The 13,900-nt window shown below is 29.6% G+C and overlaps 1 protein-coding gene across 3 annotated transcripts in view; it reads right to left on the bottom strand.

Annotated features, from left to right (window-relative positions):
- LOC127291229 (uncharacterized) overlaps nucleotides 1-13,900 on the bottom strand; it is a 247,834-nt gene that overhangs the window by 21,191 nt on the left and 212,743 nt on the right. The gene's annotated exons all lie outside the window — the stretch shown is intronic.

Here is a 13,900-nt window from a genome sequence, read left to right as displayed (position 1 = left end):
AGCTCTTTTTCTCTTTCTAGAATTTTCAAATTCGTAATCAGCGACCCCAAAAACCCCCTAGTAACAAGTTTCAAGGAAATCCAAACAAATTTTTCAAAAATCCACCATTTTAGGTCCGCCATATTGAATTTATAAAATTTGACATCAAATTCGTAATCAGCGACTCGAAAAACCCCCTAGTAACAAGTTTCAAGGAAATCCAAGCAAATTTTTCAAAAAATCTACCATTTTAGGTGGGCAATTCTCCGCAGCGTACAATTTAGTTATTGCTGTTATTAAAAATATTTTTTTAAAATTTAACAAAAAATGACACATAATCTTCAAGGTTAGTACTAAAGAATCAAATATCCCTGGTGGGCAGGACAAAATATTCATAATTTTATTCCTACTGAATAACAAACACGTTTCAATGAAAAAAGCTTCCCCATTACGCACAACTAATACTGATTTTTTAAACAATTTTCAGTCTGTTTCGTATTCACGGCATTTATACTTGCCAAATTAATACAACTATAATTTATTTAACAGAAAATATAAATAATTAGTGAATTTATTGTAAAATATGTAAAAACTTTCCCATGACGATTCTGTTATTCCCTATGTAAAATTGGCATTTTTAAGATGTAATAACAAAAAAATCAATTATGAAATTAGTTTCTACCGTAATGAATCAACTTGGGGGAGTTAATTATTGCTTCTGCAAAACTATAACTAAGTTTTGTTTTGATTTTTATGAAATAATTCAGTCATATTAAAAAGCTTCCCAATGACGCACGAAACTGTGGACAAGAATTAACATCAAAAAATGGTTAGGAAAATAAATTTTTTGAACAAACGAGTTTTTCTGACAATAAAAAACTGATACCAGTGATTATTTTTATTATTGTATATTAATAAAAATATTTATTTTTGTCTCGTAAATGACACTGGCCCTAGTAGAAATTTATCATGGCACCACTAGAATTCGTCAAGTTACTGGACAGTTTTTCTCGTGTCGGATTACTCTAGCTAAACTTGCAAATTACTGTAGAGTGACTGACCAACACTCTTGAAAATAATTCAAGTTAAACTTGATATTTTAACGAATCAAAGCTATCCAGTTTTTTTAATGGCACTGTCCAGTGCTCCTCGAAATTATATTCCTATATCCTTGTCATGGCGGTGGCGCTACAATAAGTCTAGTAACTGGACAGTTGTGCTAGGATTTTGTGTATTGACATTTCGCTTGCTTGGTGTAAAAAAATTACAACTTATTTATAAAAATTAATTATTAAATAAATTAATAATAATAATATTAATATTCCTTTCTTCAAAAAGACAGTGCATACAAAACACATGAAAACGTATCAAAATATCTCGGTGGTCGAAAGAATTGAATGTAAGAAAAAATTAATTTTGCTTTCCAGAGCATCTAAATCAATATTCATTTTATGAAAATCACCGTAAATTTTTTTTCCACATATATATTTTTTGCAAAACTTACTTAATTACAATAAATATACACTTGCAAAGCATTATTTGTTGTAAATGTTTGCAGCTGTCATGAATCAGAAACGAACATAACCTACATTTAGTTGAAATCATCTGATTGGCCTAAGAGAAAATAGCGCGCGCTTTTTTAAAATAATGAAATTTATTAAATTATAATAAAATAATTGTAATAAATTAAATTATTATGAAAATAATATTACCTTGAATAAAAAAGTGTTTTTAGTTTAAAAAAAAATATTAAACGATTATTATTATTTTCAGACAAATTTTACATAGTAGATTATTATTTTTCTGTTTGAGTATATGATAATAATATAATAATAATAATATAAATAATATTATATTATATTAGGGTCAGTTGTGGTAAATGGGGACAAAATCGCTATTTTTCACAAATTACGTAAGTCTCTTCCTGTAGAGGGTAATATTTGCGGGTTTATTACTTTTAAGTTGTTATTTACATTCCCAGGATTATTTTTATGCTAAAGAAAAAAATTTACATAAGCTTTAAACACATGAAACTGACTGTCCCCATTTACCCCAAAATTTAGAAAATTCCATAAAATTCGGGGTAAATGGGGACAGTATAGTTTATAAGAAAGTTTTAAGATAAAACATTCCTTAAGTATATTACAGTATTAAGGGATAAAAAAACTTGAAAAAAATTTGAAGTAGATATATAATAGTTGTACCAATTGAATTTTTTTTTTATTTTAGTATTTTGTCTCGCATTTCAAAGAAAACAGACTTAAAAACCATACCAAATTTTTTTCTCATTCCTTATGACTCCCACAACAGAAATTTATTTGAATTTTTGATTTTTGTTAATTACCACAAAAATTTGAAAACTCAGGGTAAATGGGGACAGCTTGTTATTATTAACCAAATTAACAAAAATCAAAAATTCAAGGGAACTTCTGTTATAGGAGTCATAAGGAATAAGAAAAAAATTTGGTATGATTTTTAAGTATGTTTTCTTTGAAATGCGAGAAAAAATAATGAAAGTGTTTGACTTTGATTTTTAAAGTTTTTATGCATTTAGCGATAACTTGAATTATCTTGTTGACAATTGTCAACCCACATAGCACCGAAGATTTAATAAATATTTATTAAATATTTATTTTCAATGTTCGCTGTATTTAGAATAAAGGTTAAGTAAAGCTATGGTAAATATTTAAATGTCCGCACTTAAGCAAATGTTTAGCGCGAACCTTGAGTGAAGCTTGAAATTAAATATTCGTTAAAGGTTCAGCTCGAACCTTGTTTGAAGCTTGAAAAAAATATTCGTTAAATGTTCGACCACATAGCTGGATTTTAAAATTATCTAATCATAAAGTATTAATTGTATTAATGATAATAATATAATTAAAATAATTATATCTTTAATTTGAATCAGTTTAAGAAATAAATTAATTTAAGAAATTTTAGTTTTCAAAAATAAAAAAAAAATAATAATTTCTTAAATTTAGGGACTCATACTTGATTAAGCAGTTTTTTAGAGACTTTAAATAACGAAATTAATTCTGAAAATAAATTTGGGGGACCGGGGATCGAACACGGGTTCGACGAACGCAAACGCAATACCTAACCAACCGAGCTATACGAGCAACTATGATTGGAAAAAAAAATCTTGCCCTTAAGCTACAAGTGATTTTATTGGTTTGCGGAAAACGGCACGAATTGTTTCGATGGTTAAGATAATTTTTGTTTGGTTATATACTGTCAAAACAAAAAATCCAGTTTTAAATTATCGAGCTGAACCTTTAACGAATATTTAATTTAAAGCTTCACTCAAGTTTCGAGCAGAACCTTTAACGAATATTTAATTTCAAGCTTCGCTCAACTTCGCTTTACTTAACCTTTATTCTAAATACTGCGAACATTGAAAATAAATATTTAATAAATATTTATTAAATCTTCGGTGCTATGTGGGAAGATAAAAGCTTGGCAATACTCAAAACTTCTTGCAGGTGATCTGAGGTTGAAATATTTTAATTATTATTTTATTTTTAAATAATAAGCATAATAATACATAAGTAAAACGATTGAAGCAACACATTCACATCTTAACTGAACTATTAACAACACTTAAACAGTTATAATGCTGGCTAGTAAAGTAACTAGACAAATTCAAGCACGACTGGTCAGTTCTTTTTTTATAGCTAGGACAAATTTCTACTAGGGGGGAACAGGCTTCCCCATGACGGTTTGACTGATTAATTACACTGAACAATTTTTGGTTTAGCAGCTACCCCAAACGAATTTCTACATTCAGTTAACTTTACTCATATAATAACACATGAAAAATATTAAGTATGAAGTTAATTGAATATAGAAATTTTTCGTTTCAGGCAGCTGCTTCACCAAAATTTTTTCAGCGTAGCATTTTAAAAAGAATATTTAATTTTATATATTTAAGTTGAATTGATTTCTTAAAAAACACAAGGGACATGGAATTGTACGCTTCGTGGAAAATCACCTTTATACAATATTATTAACAAACATTGAATTTTAATTGACACTTCTAAATTCAATACTCGCCAACTTCAGAAAGAATTTATGCATGATTAGAAATCAAATTGATTAGTACTCAACTGTTTCAAAGTAAAGAATGTACTATAAAAATTTAAAAATACACAAAAATCGTGTTTATTCGAAAACACCTCTACCGATTTTTTTCATCTTATGTTCAAATCACTCAGAAAATAATTTGGAATTATTATCTGAAGAGAGCCGAGATGGTCTAATACTTTTTGGTTAAACTTAGTCCAAGCCGACTGTGTTTTTACTCGAAAAAATAGTAATCCGTCCCAGCAAACACGTTCTATAAATGTTCTATAACATTGAGGACACAGTTTTATAGAACATTTGTTACAAGCTGGTTATGAATCTGTTATATAACCATATTGTAACAGAATTCTAGAACATTGTTACAAAGGAGTTATCAAACCGTTCTATATTATGCGAACTTCATAGTTCTGTAACAATATTATGTAACATTTTTGTAACCTAATCGTCACAAATAATCTCTAATGGACGTTCCAACGTAGTTCTAGAACTGTGTCCGAACAATGTTATGTAACTGTTCTAAAATTCTGTTGCAGTTTAGTTCTGGATGACATTTGTACCTTAAAATCGGAACAATTCTGGAACAGTGTTACATAACATTTTTATAACACAATAGTCACACATTTTCTGTAACTAATGTTTTATCGCATATATAGAACTGTATCGGAACAATGATATGTAACTGTTCTAAAATTTAGTTGAAGTTTAGTTCTGGAATATATTTGTAACTGAAATTAAAAATTTAAAGTATGTTCATAGGTACCTTAACTGTTTTCTATAGAATTAATAAATTAATAGTTCATTTTACTTAAATATGTAGTTAAATTTCAAAATCTAAAATTTTTATATATCACCTATAGTCTTATTATTTCTTCTTCATATAAGTAATACAGTGTTTATATCCTGTTAAGTACGTTTTCTTTTAAAATAGGTATACTTTAAAAATTTGAAAAATAAAAAATTATTTAATATTAGAAATTGAGTTTTTTTTATTATTGGAAGTGAGAAATGAAACACCAAATCACTTGTCTAACAAATGATTTAGTGTTTCATTTCTCACTTCCAATAATCGAAAAAAACTCAATTTCTAATACAAAATAATAGAAGGAAAAAATATTTAATATTAATAAAATTATTGAATATAATAAGAAAAATTATGTTCTTAAGTTTTAATAAAAAAATTAAAAATGTTAACTTATGTGTTAAATAAATTATTTAACATTAAAAATAAATTGTAATTTATATATAATTATTGTTTGTTTATTGTTCGGCTCCTCAAGTCTTAATTTTCCTCAGTCGCAACTTATCAAAACAGTTTTGTATTTATATTCCAATATTACACTGAAAAAATTATATTCTAAATTTAAGAATTTCTTCTTAAATAGGCGCCAAGAATATTCCCCAACTGAAAGTGAGTGGGAAATATTCTTACAATAAGTAATATTTTTTTTTATTGTAAGAATATTTCTCACACTGAGAAAATGTTTTGTATAAAGTTTACCCAAAAAGTTGGGTAAAATGGCTACACATGCGCTTTTGAACAAAGTTTCACCAATTGTAGTTCAAAATAAATTTTTAGGAGGTGTAAATAAAATTGATGAATTTTTAAAATAAACTTCATAAAATTTCAGCAACACTTTGAAAAGAATATAAAACTGTGAGTTAACTATCAAACCACATTTGAATAAAATGTAGTCTAAAAATATGGGAGAACGTATTAAAGCTTAAATTTCAGTCAAGAGTTGGGTAAAATGTGAGCTTTAAATGTGAATGAGTTAGGTAAAATATTATTGGTGGGGGGATACGGGAAAAAATCATTCTTACTTATCGACAGTTGGTTCTAGCATTAATATCATACTTAGCACGAATTTCTGTAGTACATACACATTACACCGCTTTTTCACTCACACACCTTACAATACGCACAATACATATAATACATATATATACATTAATCTGTTTACATATACCCTAACCTAACCTAACACACATACAACGCAATACTAATTTCGCTCGCAGTTACATTGAACGGAATGATTTGAACTGTTCTTTATCAAGTGGCAGTAAAATTCACGACTTGTGAGAAACGCTTGTAAAGTAAATAAATAATTTATTTTACTTTTATAATTATATTATTGACTCTTAATAGAATAAAGTATATTGCGGTCAACTAATTATGGTTTAGAAAATAAAAATTTCATTTAAGTTTGTAATTTAAAATAAAAAAAATATTAATCTATTTAAAAAAACAGAATAAAAATAAAGTTAAAAATTATTTAGCACAAGAAATAGTAATTTATTTTATATTGTAATAAATAACTAAATAGAATACAAATTATATTAAAATTTATAGAATAACAGATTTTTTCATGTGATTAAGACAAACATAAAAGCAAAGTTTCAAAATAAATTTTTTAAAATTTTTAAATAAACAATAATAAACTAATAATAATAAAATATATAAAATATTTAACATTAAATGAAAAGACTTATTATGAAATCCCATTTTTTAGTGTGATAGGTTCAGCTGCGTAATAAAAAAACTTGGCGCCCTGTTAAAATATATATGGTTTTATAATCTATAATTGTTGATAATAATTAACTTTTATCTTTTTGAACTGCTTTATTAAAAGTAAATGCTACTAGTAAACTTATTTACAAATTTTTAAAAAGTTTTATAAATAATGTTTAAGTAAACAATTTTTACGGGTGCCTAGAGTTTCACATTCAGTCCTGGCAGAAGTTGCGTGGTGGGGGACATACGTTTTACTCAACTGTTGAACGAACTGTGAAGACTCCGTTGTTGGTCTTCGGAGGGGATAGTTATGTTTCAGATATAGTGAATGGTGATATAATTTTTTATTCGCCTACCCTAGTTTTTTTGGTATCTGAGCATTAAGCTTCTACAAATATTCTAAATTTAAATTCGTCTGTGACACTTAGCAGTACTTTTAACTTTCATACTTTATACTCTTATTACACGCACGTGGCCGGTTAAGGTTATGTCTTCAACAACCGGTGTGTGTTTCGAGTCTGTGCATTTAGTGTAATTTTATCCCTGCTTTTATGTACGTCTTGTACATTAAATCGGGTCTCGTATACGACTATCTAAATAAATAATTTATAAGTGTGGTCTCTATTGCATCTCATTGAATTCTTTAACTCAAAATGGATTTCCAAATTTAAAGGAAGTGGTCCCGACACATCGAAAGGATATTGAAGTTCAAACGTCACTATTAACTAATTTCACGGATACTCAAACACATGGGTTAATCGAAGTGGCTCCAGTACATCTTCAGGCCATCAACGATCTGACGTCATACGTACTCACCTGCTTTCACGGACAGCTAGGCTTACGGTATGTTTGTCTTGTTGCTTTCTCCTGTTTCCGTATAACTTTACCTTTCTTTCGTATTTATCAGCGGCTTAAGTTACACTTATTTAAATTTACACGTTTACAATTTTTAAGGTTGGTGGGTTTTTTTTTCTTTTTAGGGTTCCGTACCCGAAGGGGGAACCCTATTAATGAGACTAGTGAAGTAAGGCATGTACCCCCCCCCCTCTAGCGGCCACACAAATTTATCTAGAGGGCTGAAATTTGGTACACATATGTATTTTGACGTGTAGATTACAGGAAAAATATAACGAATCTCATAGGAATTGATTATCATAGCGTTGTCAAGGAAAAACCATGGATTTTTACGAAAAATCCCTAAAAATGACTATGTACCCTCCCCCCCTAGTGGCCACATTTTTTTACATAGAGATCTCAAATTTGGTACACTTATGTATTTTTACGTGAAAATTACAGGAAAAATATAGCGAACATGATTCGGATCGATTTACATAGCGTTGTCAAAGAAAAATCAAAAATTTTGAAAAAAAGCGTTTAATCCTCCTACCACACACTATTTGACCAAGACAGTTAATATTTGGTATACATACGTATTTTTGCGTATAGATTACAGAAAAAATATAGCGAGCACTATTGGACTTGATGATCATATTGTTTTTAAGGAAAACTCATATTTTTAGAAAAATCATGGATTTTTCGAATAAAAGAAGAAGAAAATTTTATCTTAAGGGATTCAAATTTATACATTTTTACGTGTAGATTACAAAAAAATATATCTATGTGTTTTTATGCTCACATTACAGGAAAAATTAAGCAAAATTGAAATTTTTCTACCTGCCTTTACACTTTAACCCCCTTAAATTTTAGGTTTAAGGGTACAGAACCCTCGGTTTTAATGCGAGTGTAACTCGCACTTGTCCGATTTTTTTATTTTAATGGGATTATATGGCAGTACAGATATATGATTGCATTTCGAGAGCTTTAGTTTAAAATAAATAAAAATAAACAAAAAGAGAAAAGAAAAAAAAAATTTATTTCCTCGGTTTTATATAATTTTAAGTTTAAAATTGTATTATTATTGGAAATTTGATTTTACACTAACATTTGATCAAATAATTTTAATTGAATAAAATGGTTTTCCAACTTAAATCGAGAGAGTCTGAAAACCTGATGGTCCCAGTCTCGATATAGCGTAGCTGCTAAGCACTACACTATTTATAAGCCTGTTTTTTCGGTTAAATGATCGATACTGGGTCCATTTCTCATTCTCTCGATTTACTATTCAATTATTACACTCAATGAAGGTTCACAGTATGATGATTTGTTTATTTGTTTATATAATTTTTTTATATAATTAAATTTACGGATGAAATTTTTATAAATTCATCACTGATTATTTAATAATAAATAACTGGATATTGGTTTAGAATTAAAATCTCAAGTTGAGGCGGATGCGAGTTTGGGGCCTATCACAGTTTTGAGACATATATATACATTGTAAACTTTTGAAAAAATGTCTATATAAATAAATAAATGGGCAAATAATTAAATGAAAACATTAAAGGACTAGAATCTTTTTCCATGTTCTACACTTTCTGCTAAATGATTTTCCCCTGATTCCCAATTTTTGGGACTGGCCAGCACGTAGATTTGCGATAATTTCGCACTCCCAACTTCTTTTTTCCCTTTTATTTTGTTTTATCCCAATTTATTTGCTCCTGGAGTGATAACCCTACGGCAAAAAGGCTTGTACATTTGGATTTAAAAAGTAAAAATCAACGGAACTTTCCTAAGTACGCCTCATCTCTACCTTTGTTCGCTCACCTCAGACCTACTTACGATATTTTTGATACACCAAGAAAAACCGAGGCGGCCTGTCTACTATAACCAAGTTGGGTCCGACTTGATGTTTCAGTTGTCACGTCTTATCAAACTTAAAGAGGAGTTTAACATCAGGAAATCAAGGTCACATCAAACTTCCTTAAACGATTTTCTCCAAGCACAATATCCAAACTCTACATCTATTTTTACAGATGGGTCGTACAAATTGCCCAATGACGAGACTCGTGCCAGTTTTTTCGTTCCAGGACTTAATTTCAGGCAAGGTACTAAAGTTAGGGGTTGTTTTTCGTCTACTTTTTGCCATATTTCAGGCCTGCAAATATGCCAGGGATTACAAAATAAGTAAATCTATTATCTGTACGGACTCACTTGGTTCCCTCTCTGCTTTGAAGGATAGGGTCCGCAAACTTCTCCCTTGACCCCATTATTCATGATATCAAAGAAAGGACAATTGATTAATTTCTTGTGGGTCCCTGCCCACCTGGATCTGGACGGTAACACTGAAGCCGACCGACTTGCTAAATTGGCTTCTACTCTCAATATTAGTAACGCTCCTTTTACGGGCTATCTCTCTCATCCTAGGATGAAGGAAATGAGATTAAGAAGCTCATTGAGGAGGATTACCAAGATAATTTTAATATTCAATGCCAATTTTTCGTACCCCAATGATGCTCTCAGATATACTTTGAATATGTGAATCACAAGGTGGATAGACCTTGGTTTCGGAGTTTTGATCTGCCTAGAAATTATATCAATCTGGTAACCCGTCTCAGGTCGGGCCATATATGCGTCGATGCACATTTTCTGCGAATGAACTAGAATATCTCTCCACATTGTTCTTGTGGTGAGGGCATAGGTTCTATTCCCCATGTGCTCAATCTGCATATTACTCAGTCCTGGCCGTCCGAATTTTATTAACTTTGTCAGGAAAAAGTTCAATGATATCTCAAATGTAGACGCAAAACTTATTAATCTTATATTCCATCCAGACCTAGAAACTGTCTCGGAAATAGGAGCCCTTTTTATTGGGGGTAATGTACTTATTTAATCTTACCTACTTCCGTAGTTATTAAAATCGTTTACTTTATTTCTATTAGTTTTTAAATTTTAGTTTGTAGGATCCTTGGTTAATTTACATTTGTTATTGTTTCAAACGTTTAGTTATTAGACAATTTAAGGGTCTTATTTAGTCGCTAAGGCGATATATTTATTTTACGTCTGTCTCAGGCCTCTAGCTCGGACCCGCTCTACACTTTATGCTTCCCACACACTCGGACTTCCCATCTCTGCGGCTCCACCTCGGGACGGCTCAGATGTGCCCTCGCGAGATGGTATCATATAAACACATCAGTGAACGGCTATACCGATCTTGATCATTGAGATGCTATTGTATGCTTAAAAGTACCGAAAATACACTGCTTGTACTGATTATTATAATTCACTTTGGTTCGGTTGGGGGGGGCTCCCCCCTATGCTTCCAACTTTCCTTTCCACTCATCCATTGAGCTTTACACATACCTTGCTTCTCCACTACCTTGCTGCAAGCAACATACAAATACTGCATTACGCATGCGTGCTTCATACACGGTTGCTTCGACACAGCCTGTTTTGAATTGGACACAGCTTTCATACTCACGCTTTTCTTCACGATACAAGTCACCTTATTCTTTCACTACTTTGCAGTAATCAACATACATAAACAACGATACACTCGTTCTTGAAGAAGAAAAACGAATTGTGACACACGCAAACGAATAAGTACCCAAGTAAAGCATAAAATACTACTAAAAGTAAATCAGTTTATGATCAAATGCATTCTATAGTTTAGTCTAACATTTGTTTTAATGTTTACACTACTGTTTGAACACATTTTAAGAAATATATTTTAATAAACATAAAAGAGAATTTTAAATATTAGAAAAATGCCCATGTGTAGCCATTTTTCCCAACTTTTGACTATACTTTAAACATATCGTTTTCTCAGTGCACTTATTTTAAGTGGGGAATATTCTGGGCGCCTATTTAAAAAGAAATTCTTAAATCTAGAATATAATTTTGTCAGTGTAGGATAACGTAATGGTTAGCGTGTTAGCCTGCGGAGCGTTAGATTAGGGGGTTCGATTCCAGAGAGCGTTATATATTTTAGAAAATGTATGTAAGCGATTTCATTAAATAATAATATTTCCTTTTTCTATTACATCAAGTTTTAATACTTTTATTAAGAATAAAAAATATTTTGCATGTATTTATTAGGTAATAATCTTGCAATAATTGTTATACACCATTTTATAGTTGTTACAAAACAGTTCTAGAACTATTACAAATACATTTGTAACCATGTGCTAGATCTATTACAGAATCTTACATATCCGTTAAGTACGACATTTTGAGGAACCAGTGACTCACAGGTTCTTAACAAGTTACAGAACATGTTCTTAAAAAATTTGTAACAGTTCTATAAATTACCTGTAACAGTGTTTGCTGGGGTACCACTACAATGACGCGCCTCACACCGATGGGTGATGGGAATTCCGACGCGTGTGCAGCTGCGCGCCTGTGCGTTTGTTAAGAGAACTACCTATATATTTTCTTGTTTTATTTTAATAAATTAAAATAAAATAATCAGTGCGTTCAAAAAATTTTTCTTTAATTAATTAACATTCTATACGTGTATTATATTCATTAATTCACTATTTTAAAATATTTATACTTATAATTAACAACTGGAAATATCGAAAAATATTTCACCTTTACAGATTAACAGAGATGTAACAAATATATAACACTGTTACTAGTGATTTATAACAGATATGTAACGATTATATAAATCAATCAAAAATTTTTTAAATCCAGTAACAACATCTTATATAACACAAATATAGAACTTTGTTACAAAAAAATACAGTTAAAATTAATATAATAAATTAAGAGAGTGGTATATTTCATCTTAATTTGATGTTGATAATGTTAATGAAATGAAAAAAATTATTAATCCTAACACATTCTCAAAATTTTTTAACCGGCTGACTCCCGAGATTCGAGCTCTTGACCATCACTAGTGTACCTACACTACAGGGCTCAACCGTACTGGGAGCTGCGCCTAGACGGGCTTGACCAAGAGAGACTATGAAAGTTTCTTAGGAAACGTTCCTTGTAACAAACACATGAAATAGATAGGTTTATTATTTTGTAAAACCATCAAACAATTTTTCAGTTGTTTATTATTTATTACAATGAGTATATTAGTATATCATTTCTAAAATATTAATAATTTTTAACAATATAAATCATTTTTATTTGTTAATCTTAATTATGTTAATTAAAATAAATGTACACTGAGAAAAATAATAATGTAATGTTAATAAAATAATTTGGTTGAGCACTTTTAGTTAAGATTACAAAAATTTAGTTGACATAACAGTAACGAAAGAAGCAATCAATCAAGAAATTTAGTTGGCTGTACCAAAAATTTCGTTCAAGCTTTTGCGTCTGTTAACTGAATAATTTGGTTCTCCAAACCAAACCGTCTGAATGCTCAATTGCGCATGCGCTGTTCTCGTAAATATGGCTTATTTCTCTGTTTACAGATGTCACACGTTAACCATGCTTCGCTCTTCGTGTCGTCCAGTTTTATTCAAGTGTTTTCGGGATTTTTATGTGTTTCAGAAATTCAGTAAAAAAGTGTGTGTAGTGATGCATATCGAACAGAGAAAATAAAGCTTGTTAAAAGAACGGAAGTTTTTCTCCAGCCTGTATACTTTATGAAAATAATTTACACTCACATTGTCACTAGGATTCTTATTGTAGTGGTCAGCGTTCTTGATTTGCGTTGCGTAGTCTGAGGGTTCGATCCCCAGCAGTGTTAGGTTTTTCCGCAATAGAAATTAATTTAAGTAGACATAGGGTGGTAGGTAATATAAAGCGAAAAGAATAAAAGAGGATAACAAAAGTGATAAAATTAAGTGAAAAATAAAAAATATAAGTCTGAGCCAAAAAATAATTTGGTTGAGAAAAGAAAAAAATTTTTTTCATTGAACTAAATTTTTTGTTTGCTTAAAAACAATAAGTTAGTTGTGCAAAACAAAAAAATTTGGTGGACCGAACAAAATGATTCAACGAAAAAATTTAGTAGCCCGAACCAAACGGATTAGTTGCACATATATCAAATAAAAAATTTGGTTTGGAGAACCAAACTTCAGTAAATGATACCAAACAGTTTTCTCAATGTAAAAATTGTTAAATCTTTTAATTGATGTATTTTAGAATTTATTACCTTTTACTTTTTAATTTGAAAGGAAATAAATATTTTCTTCAGTCAAGTGGACAGTACATACCTATAAATTTCAATTTTCTCCAAAAAATTGATACAGTAAAATTTTTTTAATTAACTAATATTATTTACATTACTCATAATAGTGATTTATATTATTATTTAATATTTAATATTAGCAATTTATATATATATATATATATATATGTATAATAATATTCTTATAAAAAATTCAATATAATATAAGTAAATAAAAATTTAGTTATATTTAACTTTATCTTACAAGAATATTATTATATATAAGAATAGTGTGATGTAAAAAAAATTGCTAAGACTCAACAAATTGCAAGTCTTATAGTAATTTTTTACGCAAA

Source organism: Leptopilina boulardi, unplaced genomic scaffold, assembly GCF_019393585.1.
Source record: "Leptopilina boulardi isolate dan_hultmark-lab unplaced genomic scaffold, ZJU_Lbou_2.1 LbouV2_13, whole genome shotgun sequence".
NCBI classification, from domain to species: Eukaryota; Metazoa; Arthropoda; class Insecta; order Hymenoptera; family Figitidae; genus Leptopilina; species Leptopilina boulardi.
The sequence above is the reverse complement of the archived record's forward strand: the minus strand, read 5'-3'. Positions and strand labels throughout refer to the sequence as shown.